At 38.4% G+C, this 9,133-nt stretch overlaps 1 long non-coding RNA gene across 1 annotated transcript; it reads right to left on the bottom strand.

Annotated features, from left to right (window-relative positions):
* Nucleotides 1–520: 520 nt before the first annotated feature.
* Nucleotides 521–4,431, bottom strand: LOC129146948 (uncharacterized). Its single transcript, XR_008554353.1, has 3 exons — nt 4,347–4,431; nt 3,528–3,679; nt 521–625 (listed from the first exon to the last, which is right to left on the bottom strand). It is a non-coding gene; the product is annotated as an uncharacterized LOC129146948 (long non-coding RNA).
* Between the last annotated feature and the right edge of the window lie 4,702 nt (nt 4,432–9,133).

Here is a 9,133-nt window from a genome sequence, read left to right on the forward strand (position 1 = left end):
GCGTGTCTCTGCTTCTAGGCTGACCTAGCCTAGGCCTGCCTGGAGGAGGGTAGAGAGAGGCTGAGCAAAGTTACTGGTGCACAGAAGAGACCATAAAGGAAGTGAAGTTGGAAGAACAGCATTAGAATCCCAATCTCACCTTGTTTTGAAAATCTAACCAGATACTTGGTCTGTTTGATCCCTAGTTCTTGCATTCATTTAACAGATATTTGTTGAACACCTACTATAGGCTAGGTATCATGTCTGGGACTGGGGGATAAACCAATGAACTAGACTACAGACTCTGATTATTTCAGGGAACTTATATTCCAGCGGGGAAGCTGAAATCAAAACAGGCAAACGTATAACAGATAAATAAATAAGCTAGGAAGAAAAATAAAGCTGGGCAAAATGGATGTGGATTATATGGAAGGGAACATGATAAGTTCTCTGGGGAAATCTGCATAAACCCACCAGTAAGCAATTGATACTAATAAAACACTCAGTGCCATTAAGAATTTGACCAATTAGATACTTGCATGCACTACTTGTAGAAGGACATTTTCTGGAGAGCAGAAGGAAAACTCTCAGTCATTTTATGTCTATAGATTCTCTTCCATTGCATATTGAATGCATTATAAATTGCCTGTAAGTAAAAAGAACAAAGGAAAATTCTATAAACCATTAATATTTTATAATCTTTAAATAGTTTAGATAATAGCAATGATATTATAGCCAATGATTATCAAAAGGGAGTTTTGTTTCTAAACCACAAAAAAATAAGCTTTCTACTCTTCCTTGAAAATGAAAGGCATCATTAAAAAAATCTGGCAGTTTCTGAGGACAAAAAATTTGGGGGTACTAACCAGTTCTCTGACTTTATTTGGGACATCATAGAAGCAAGGAGAGTTAATGAACGGTTTCTTAATTAAATACTTTCTGGTTGTAGACAAATTAATTTTTTGGTGAATTAAATTGTTGCGAGTATAATTGTTCCCCAAATATGTTGAAGTCCTAATCTCAAGTACCTATGAAAGTGACCTCATTTGTAAAGTCTTTATCACTGTATTCAAGTAAGAGGTTATTTGTATCAGCCTAATCCAATATGACTTGTGTCCTTTAAGGACAATATTTAGACAAACTGGTGAGCTGAACATGAACAACAACGTGAACACCACATGACGACAGACACAGGGAGAACATATCATATCAGGGGGATAGAGAATGGAGATATCTTTCCAAGTCAAGGGACACTTGTGACACCAGAAGCTGGAAGAGGTGTGGATCCTACCAACATCTTAACTTCAGACTTCTAACCCCCATAACTGGGTAAGAATTAATTAGTTTCAAGTTGCCCACTTCATGATACTTGGTTATGGTAATCCTGGCAAACAGATATGACCTTGGACAATTTTCCATATTAAAATATGTTTTATTAGATTCAACAGTTTTACTATCCTAACTATAAAATTTAATATAGAAATATTATATCTTTGGATTTTAATTAACTGGTCTCCATGGAGACAAAATAAGAAGAATAGAATCATAATATCACCCCATAGGCAAATTTATCTGTTCAATAAAGTAACTTATGGAGCTGATGACCAGGGACCTCCCTCTCTCTCACTGTCCATGCTCTAATAACGTTTAGTTGCCCTACACAAATCTCCGTACACCGTGGAATACTTGTATTTTCCACATAGATTCAGTTTTGGTTGGAATTGTTAGAGTTGAGTTGATTCCCCTGGGGCAGTAGACATTTATGAGATACCTGAAGTATATGTTTACCTGATATTTTTAAGAAATGCAAAGAAAATCATAAGCCCTATATAAATTCAAAAATAAAAGCATTTGAGCAAGGCTGAAAGGAAATGAGAAAGTAAGACTTGTGGTGATCTGAAGAAAAGCTTTCTACTTAGTGCCAGAGTGAGCCCAGAATCAAAAGAAAAACAGGAAAGTGAAAATGAACTAACCCTCTCCTGGAGCGGATAACAGTGACTCTTAAAAATACTACTATGGTTTGGGCAGAGAGTAAACCTAAAGTAAACCTAAAGTATAATATATATAAGTTGGTGCCAACTGACCAACTGAAGGTGCAAATGGTGCTTCTGCACTCAGAACAATGGAGGGTTACCCCAATATCCTGACACATGACCAGTCTCAGGGAAGGCTCATTTTCAACTTGAATCTCGATGATTTTCCACTTATGAATTTATATCACTCTTATAACAGAGCCAGGTATGTATGTGTACACGATGGATATAGTATAAAGCTGTTGGAGACATTGTTGTTCTTGCACATTATCTTTCTGTTTTATCATTTTTTTTATTTTATACATTTTTTACATCATTTCTCATTTTTGCACAATGTATGCATTTTCATCTTGGTTATAGTTTCCATACAATTCCCACCCCCTTTTTTTGATCCTACTCCCTCCTCCCCACCCCCCTGTAGTGAGTCTCTGGTTTATAGTTGCTTGTGGATTTTTACTTTATTATAATTAGGTTTTTTCCTGGTCCATTAAATGCCCAAAGATAGATGACTGGATCAAGAAGATGAAGCACATATACACAATGGAATATTTCTCAGCAATTAAAAAATGATAAACTCATGCAGTTTGCAGCAAGGTGGATGGAGCTGGAAGGGATCATGCTCAGCGAAATAAGCCAGAAAGAAAAAGAATATCGGATGGTCTGCACATTATCTTTTTAAGGACGTTTGATTAGTGAACAACCTCGAATGATAGAGCAAAGGGCATGCTGCTTACTGATAATATATAGGACTTAGATTTGGAAAGCTCAGATTTCTTTCTCTACTGATATCAACTGTGTGCACTTGTTACCCAGCCTCGATACATCACCCCATGGGACCTGGGACTCAGACAACCAGTACATGAAAATGATACTCTGGCTTTTGCTATTGTAGGGAATATGATCTAAGGGTATCACCTTTTGCAAGCAGGCTAATTTGTTAACTTTTTAGCCATGGCATAAAAATTATCTTCCTCAAACTTGTCTTTACAAGTTTTTAATGTGAACCCTTGAGCACAATTAGCAAATAAGGTGATCTTCTTTCAAGCTAGTTTGCCTTCTGTTTTGGAAAGCTTTCTAGATTATTAGAAGTGAAGGACCTACAAACAACTGAGAAAATATGTTCTTTCAAACTGTTTATTTGCTCTGCATGTTAGAAGTATCAGTTTTCACATTTCAGGCTTCATTTGGCAGAAGGAACTTAGATAGCTACCTAATAATTTCATTCCAACTATATGATGTGTGATATTATTGCCATAGAGATGCAAAATAGTATCAAGAACTGATGAGTAAAAGTGTTTTTAGTAGCAGTTCTTTGAGAACAACACATACACACCCCACTCAGGAAACAAAAAGCACTTACCTCAATCTGCCATCCAGTTAGGTAACATCTCAATATCTGGAAGGCACAGTAATAGATATTGCAGCCTACAAAATTGTATCACACTTACATAATTTTGTTGCAATTATTATATAACAATTACTGTGCAGACATGGTTACCTGATAAATAAACTTACCTGATAAATAATGTTGGCATCTTCATTTGACAAGTGAGAAAACTGAGGTACAGAAAGGATACCTGTCCAAAGTCAGAGTTACAGTGGAAAAGCTGAATTTCCACCTTCTCAGCCACTTCATCCTTTCATGGGCATCACCTCCTCATAGATCACTGAAAATAATTATGTCCCAAAGAGTGATGTCAGTATCATGGTGATGTGGAATGTTCCTTTTTATCTCTCATTTGCAAGTAAATGGACAACCATGTCTTAAAAAGCACCTCTGTGTAACATGGCAAGAGGCCCAATATATCCCTGCCTGCAAAAGTGGGTGCATTGTATGCCTACATGTCCATGGAGTGAGGGCAATGGAGAGGGAGTTGGCAGAAGCAGTGGTGGAAGAGGAGGCAAGAATAAGACATCATGGACCTTTCTAACAAAGAAGAAGGGGGGTGAAGGTAGAGAGTAGGAGTGCCAGGCTATGAATTCAGCAGCTATGGAGAGCCAATGCTTCCTTCAAGCAGAGACCACAATGACTGGAAGAAGAGAAAGGAAAGGGCAGTAGGGCAGTAGACAAAGATCTGAAGGAATGTGTCTCCTGGTCTCTGCTTTGGGATCCTGGCAAGAGGTTTTGGGGACCACCATAACCCGCAACCCACTTAAGGATTCCTCTACCCAGCTATGCAGAGTTCAGTATACATTCTCCCCGTGTTGCAACTCTATTTTTTTTTTTTTTAATACTTGTGCTCTCAGTCTTAGTGACAGGTCATCTCTGCTAGGGGAAACCATAAACTCATGCTATAGAAATGCTCTGAAAAACAAGAAGAAGCTCCTAATTACCTGCCTGCTGAACTAACTGTTAGAAACCAAGTAAACAAAGTCTTCCCTTAAAAAGAAAGGCATTTGTTTCTTCAAATGTAATGGCAGAGATTCTTTTCATCAAACATCATGAAAAATCTGAATAATAGGGTATCACAAAGGGAAAATGATAATCTCCTAGCAACAGAACTCAGACATGGAATATTGTGATCTGACAAAGAATTCAGAGTAAATATTATAAAAAACTTCAATGAATTACTGAAAAATGCCTTCAGGAATTAATGAACAGAGACCTTGTTGGGTTCTAGAAGAGCAGTCAGGCTAACTGGGTGGGAGATACTGACAGATGAGAGCAGAGCACATCCAGGACCAGATGGACTGGCTTTGAATGCCATACAGAGAATGCTGAGCTGTGTTCTGTAGATAGTCACTGAACTCCCACTCCTCAGCCTTGTCATCTCCTTGTCATACTCTGTCTGCTGTTACTAGTGACAGGAGGTCCATAGCAGGGCGTTGCACAGGCTGCTTTCTAACCTCATGCACAGCACTAAGGATGTCACATTTATGTAATCCTCATCATAAGTCCAGAATTAGGTATGATTAACATTTTAGACTTAGAGAGGAAACAACCTAGGCACAGAAAGATTAAGTAACTTACCCATCATCACACAAAAAGTGGTAGAACTCTAAAGGCAGGCAGTCTGTTTCCAAAGTCAGACTCTTTTTCCCTACATTGACTCAGTTAAATTTGAAAAAAAAAAAAAAAAAGAAAGAAAAAAAGGTGTTTGGTTAAGACCAAGCAAGTAGAAAGAATCAGACCACTCGCAGTGTTGGCACTAGTTGCTGGCAGAGTCCCCGCCAACACTCCTTGTTCAACAAGGAGATGTGCCAAGCTGCCACCTTCCCTGAGTAGTGCGTGCACGAGGAATTCTCAGTCTGCTCCTCACTAAAAGATGTGCTGCGGGAGTAGAAGGAAGGTTGTGATTAGAGTAACCCAGTGCTGGGGCCCCAGGAAGCAATTATGGGAAGCAGCATGCAATCAAGTCAAGGCCAAGCGAGTCTTCATTTGTAGTGTGTGTCTTGAAGCTGGGAGTCATCCGCATTTGTATCTGAGAGAACTGAAAATGAAAGAATTTAATTAGCTAAATGCAGGTTATATAACTTAATGGTAGCAAAGCCAGGACAATGAGGTTTCTTCACATAAACAAGTTGCTTTTCTAAATTCAGTGTGAGGAAGACAGCCAGGGTAGATACCTTGTCACCAAGAAGCCATAGTATGGCCTCAAACCACTGGTGGAATCAAGTGAGTGAGTTGGAACATAAATTTTCTAGAAAATGTTTGGGCTAGAGAAATAGTTATGGGAGTCAGAAACCCTATTTACTATAAAATCTCAGATCTAGGAATTTATGCCACATTTGACAGTTGAAATGACCTATTTAAACAAAAACTCAGTGATTATAAATCTAGATGATATTATATAAACAGACTAGCCACTTCAATTATTTGAAATACAATTTGATGTTTTAATCTTTCACAAAAATTAAAGATACAGGTGAATAATTATAATTTTTGTGAGTCATTGGAGCACTGATCTCACCTACCTTTGCAAGTGTGGAAAATGACTAATAGTTTCGTGAATTTGTTCATTTCATTGATATTTATGTCGTGTCTTCCACATGTGAGTTATATAGTTAGGTCCAGTGCAATGCATGTTCTAAAATGACAATACAGGGCCTCTCCAGTGGCGCAGCAGTTGAGTGCTGGGCTGGGAAGCTGCCCGCAGCCTCTGCAGCGCCAGTTCGATCCCCGGCCAGCCAGCAAATGTCCCACATTGTGCGCAAACCTCTCCTGCCGGGCCCGCTACTCTTCTCAGCAGTGTACTTCATCAGTCTGCCTGTTCTGCTCCCCGCTCTAGCTCTCGTGAATTCTCTTACCCTCCCGTGCTTCTGACTGTACCCAGTGCTTGTATAAATAAATTAATTAATTAAAAATGTATTAAATGTATTAAAATGTATTAAAAAAATACAATGACAATACAAGGTTGACTAGCACAGGTACCATACAAAGGAAATACAGTGATTGGAATTCTCCACTCTCCCAAACCTGTTCTCATCCAGTGAATGGTTCTACACTGAAACCCAGGAGCCATCTTTTCTTCCTCTCCCCTATGACCCATGTACTGTTCTTTACTTTGTCCTGTTCATGTTGACACCTAAAATGCACTTAGTCTGTTCATATGTTCATTAGTGTAGACTATTCAATTCACTCTTACCATTATAATTTGCAATTAATTTCCATCCCATTTGCAATTTTTGCAAGTAAGAAATATGATGATTTTATCCCCTACTTTAAACATTTCAATAGTTGATCTTATGATGAGTGCCAAAACCCATAACACAGCTCTAGACCTACACAAAATTTGGTTTCTCCCTGTAGTTGCCCAGCCCCAGGCTATTCGCTACTCACTATACACCAGCCATACCAACTTTCTTTCATTTCTTTAAGCACTGCATACTTGCTGATGCTACCAGGATTTTGCAGTCTTATACTCTGCCTGGACTACTCCTTGTCTTCACCCCACCCATCTCCTCAACTCTAAGATCTCAGGTTGGAAAAGCCTCCTTGGAAGTTGGGAGGAGATAAGTTAGTTCAGCTGTGTGCTCAAGCAGCATTGTGTATTTCTCTTCTGAGGCCCTCAGCACAGTTGTAAATATAACTATGTGGTTCTAATGTTGCCCCCCTCACTAAAATATAAGCTACATCAAGGAGCCATTCTCTTTCAGTTTACTCCTCTGTCACCAGGATGGTGGCTGACACATAGAAATGTTCTGTAAATATTTGTTGAATGAATGAATAATACAAGAATTAAGTCAGGGGAAGAAAGAAGGAGAAAGTTCCAGTTAATGTGATACTGGTATCTTTTCCAGTGCATGGTTTCTGGTCTGTACTTCTAAGGGCAGATAAAATTCTAAAAGTTAATGTTAGAATATTTTAGACAACAGAGGTGGCATGAAAAGATGCAAGAAGTAGTAAGGTATAAAGTGTCCTAGACATTTGTCTAATTTTTTAAGACTCAGTAGATATATACTTGGAAAGAAAGAATTAGTAAAACAAAATGAACTTGAATTCTAGTAGAGATAGATAAAAATACAGGAAAAAAATAGGGTAGTAAGGCAGGATGAGAAGTAAGAAGGAGCTACATCCCCTAGAGGGTCAAGAAAGGCATCTTTGAGGAAGACTATTTGGCATCTGTAAAATTGTCATTGTGAATTTTTTGTGCAAATAATTGAGCTTCTAGCCATAAATTTGAAAAGTAAGCTTTGATAGATTCAATAAATAGGCCACTCCTGTCAATGAATTCCTTATTCACAAAGCTTGTAACTCGTACAGATTCTCAATGAGTTTAATCACCCACTCACATTTCAAAGCAGAGAATTACCAATTCAGAATCTTTGTGCTCCAATGAATTTATTGTTGCATTTTCTTCAGTCCAACTCTGTGATGTTAGATCCATGCCAAATGACATATTCTGACTTACAACTTAAATTGGTACAAGCCATATATTTCCTATGCACTCCCTCTTCAGATCCTGCTAAACTGAGCACTTGCCCACCAAAGCATTTGAGGCAATATTTTCTGGGAGCAATGATAAAATTACTCATTAGCTAATGGACTCTTAAGAAAATTGAACTGAACTTCCTTGTCTCTAATCCAAATAACAAAACAACAAACTTTCTTCACATCTTTATTCCAGGACTCCACGTATGAACTTAAAATGGAATAGTACAATGACTATTGCTCAAATTCATCTTTGTCCTTTCAGTTCTTTGTTTTCATCAGAAATATATGTGAATCCACACTGATCTGCTTGGATAGCAGGGAAGGAAAAAGTGAATGAGAAAGAAAATGAAGACATTGAAAGGAAGAAAGGAAGACAGCAGGAGAGGAGTAGGAGGGAAAAGGAAAGGGGAAATGTACCTTTTACATTTTGGGCACATTCCAGCCCTATCTAAGTCAAGTTGTACAATATCGGCATATTTATTACCGATGTGCTTCACTTAGAAGATTAGATTCCCTTCCGAGAGCAATAATGTGCTCATATAAACAGCAGGTGGAAAAACACTATTGTATGTGTAAGCAAAACATTTCTTCATCTCTCTCCATCTCCCCCTTCTTCTACTCTGAAAAATGAAGCAAGACAAACACATTTTTTTTTTGAGTCCTATAGTACTTTCACTCCAATCAAAAATTTCCCTCAGGAGAAATGTACCTGTGCATACTTTTTCAGCAACTTTAATAACTTATCAACATTTAAGAATTATGATTCATCTGATTCCTGCTGGGAAGTTTTGAGAAAAATAAGAAACTCTTCCTAAGAGAATAAATCAGGTAGTAGGGAGGGATAAAAGTGTCTTTTTTCTCCCTACAGAACTCTGAAGCCTGAGTGGGAGGGTGGGGAAAAGTCAAGGAAACTTGGATCTTTGAGTGCAGTCTGGGGTCCCCACTCGGGGGGAGGCACCTGACAGCTGCCTGGGACACACTGCAGGATTCTTGCACCTGGGAACTGGAGCTAAGCACAGGGAGCAGACTCAGGTATAACTTCTTAGTGTGTGTTATTAAAAAAAAATGAGTTTACCAGCACTTACTGAAACTACAGGGAAAAGAAATTCTGAAAATTTTCCAAGGTTCAAGGTATGGTGAACCTAAATTAACAGGACAGTGTGTCTTTCACACTAGAATGAGGACAGCAGCTCTGGTTGGTGTCTATGTATTTTTCACTTTCCTCCTGCTCTACTGCCATCCTCCA

Source organism: Talpa occidentalis, unplaced genomic scaffold (genome assembly GCF_014898055.3).
Source record: "Talpa occidentalis isolate TD23 unplaced genomic scaffold, MPIMG_talOcc4v2.1 talOcc4.5, whole genome shotgun sequence".
In the NCBI taxonomy this organism is placed as follows: Eukaryota; Metazoa; Chordata; class Mammalia; order Eulipotyphla; family Talpidae; genus Talpa; species Talpa occidentalis.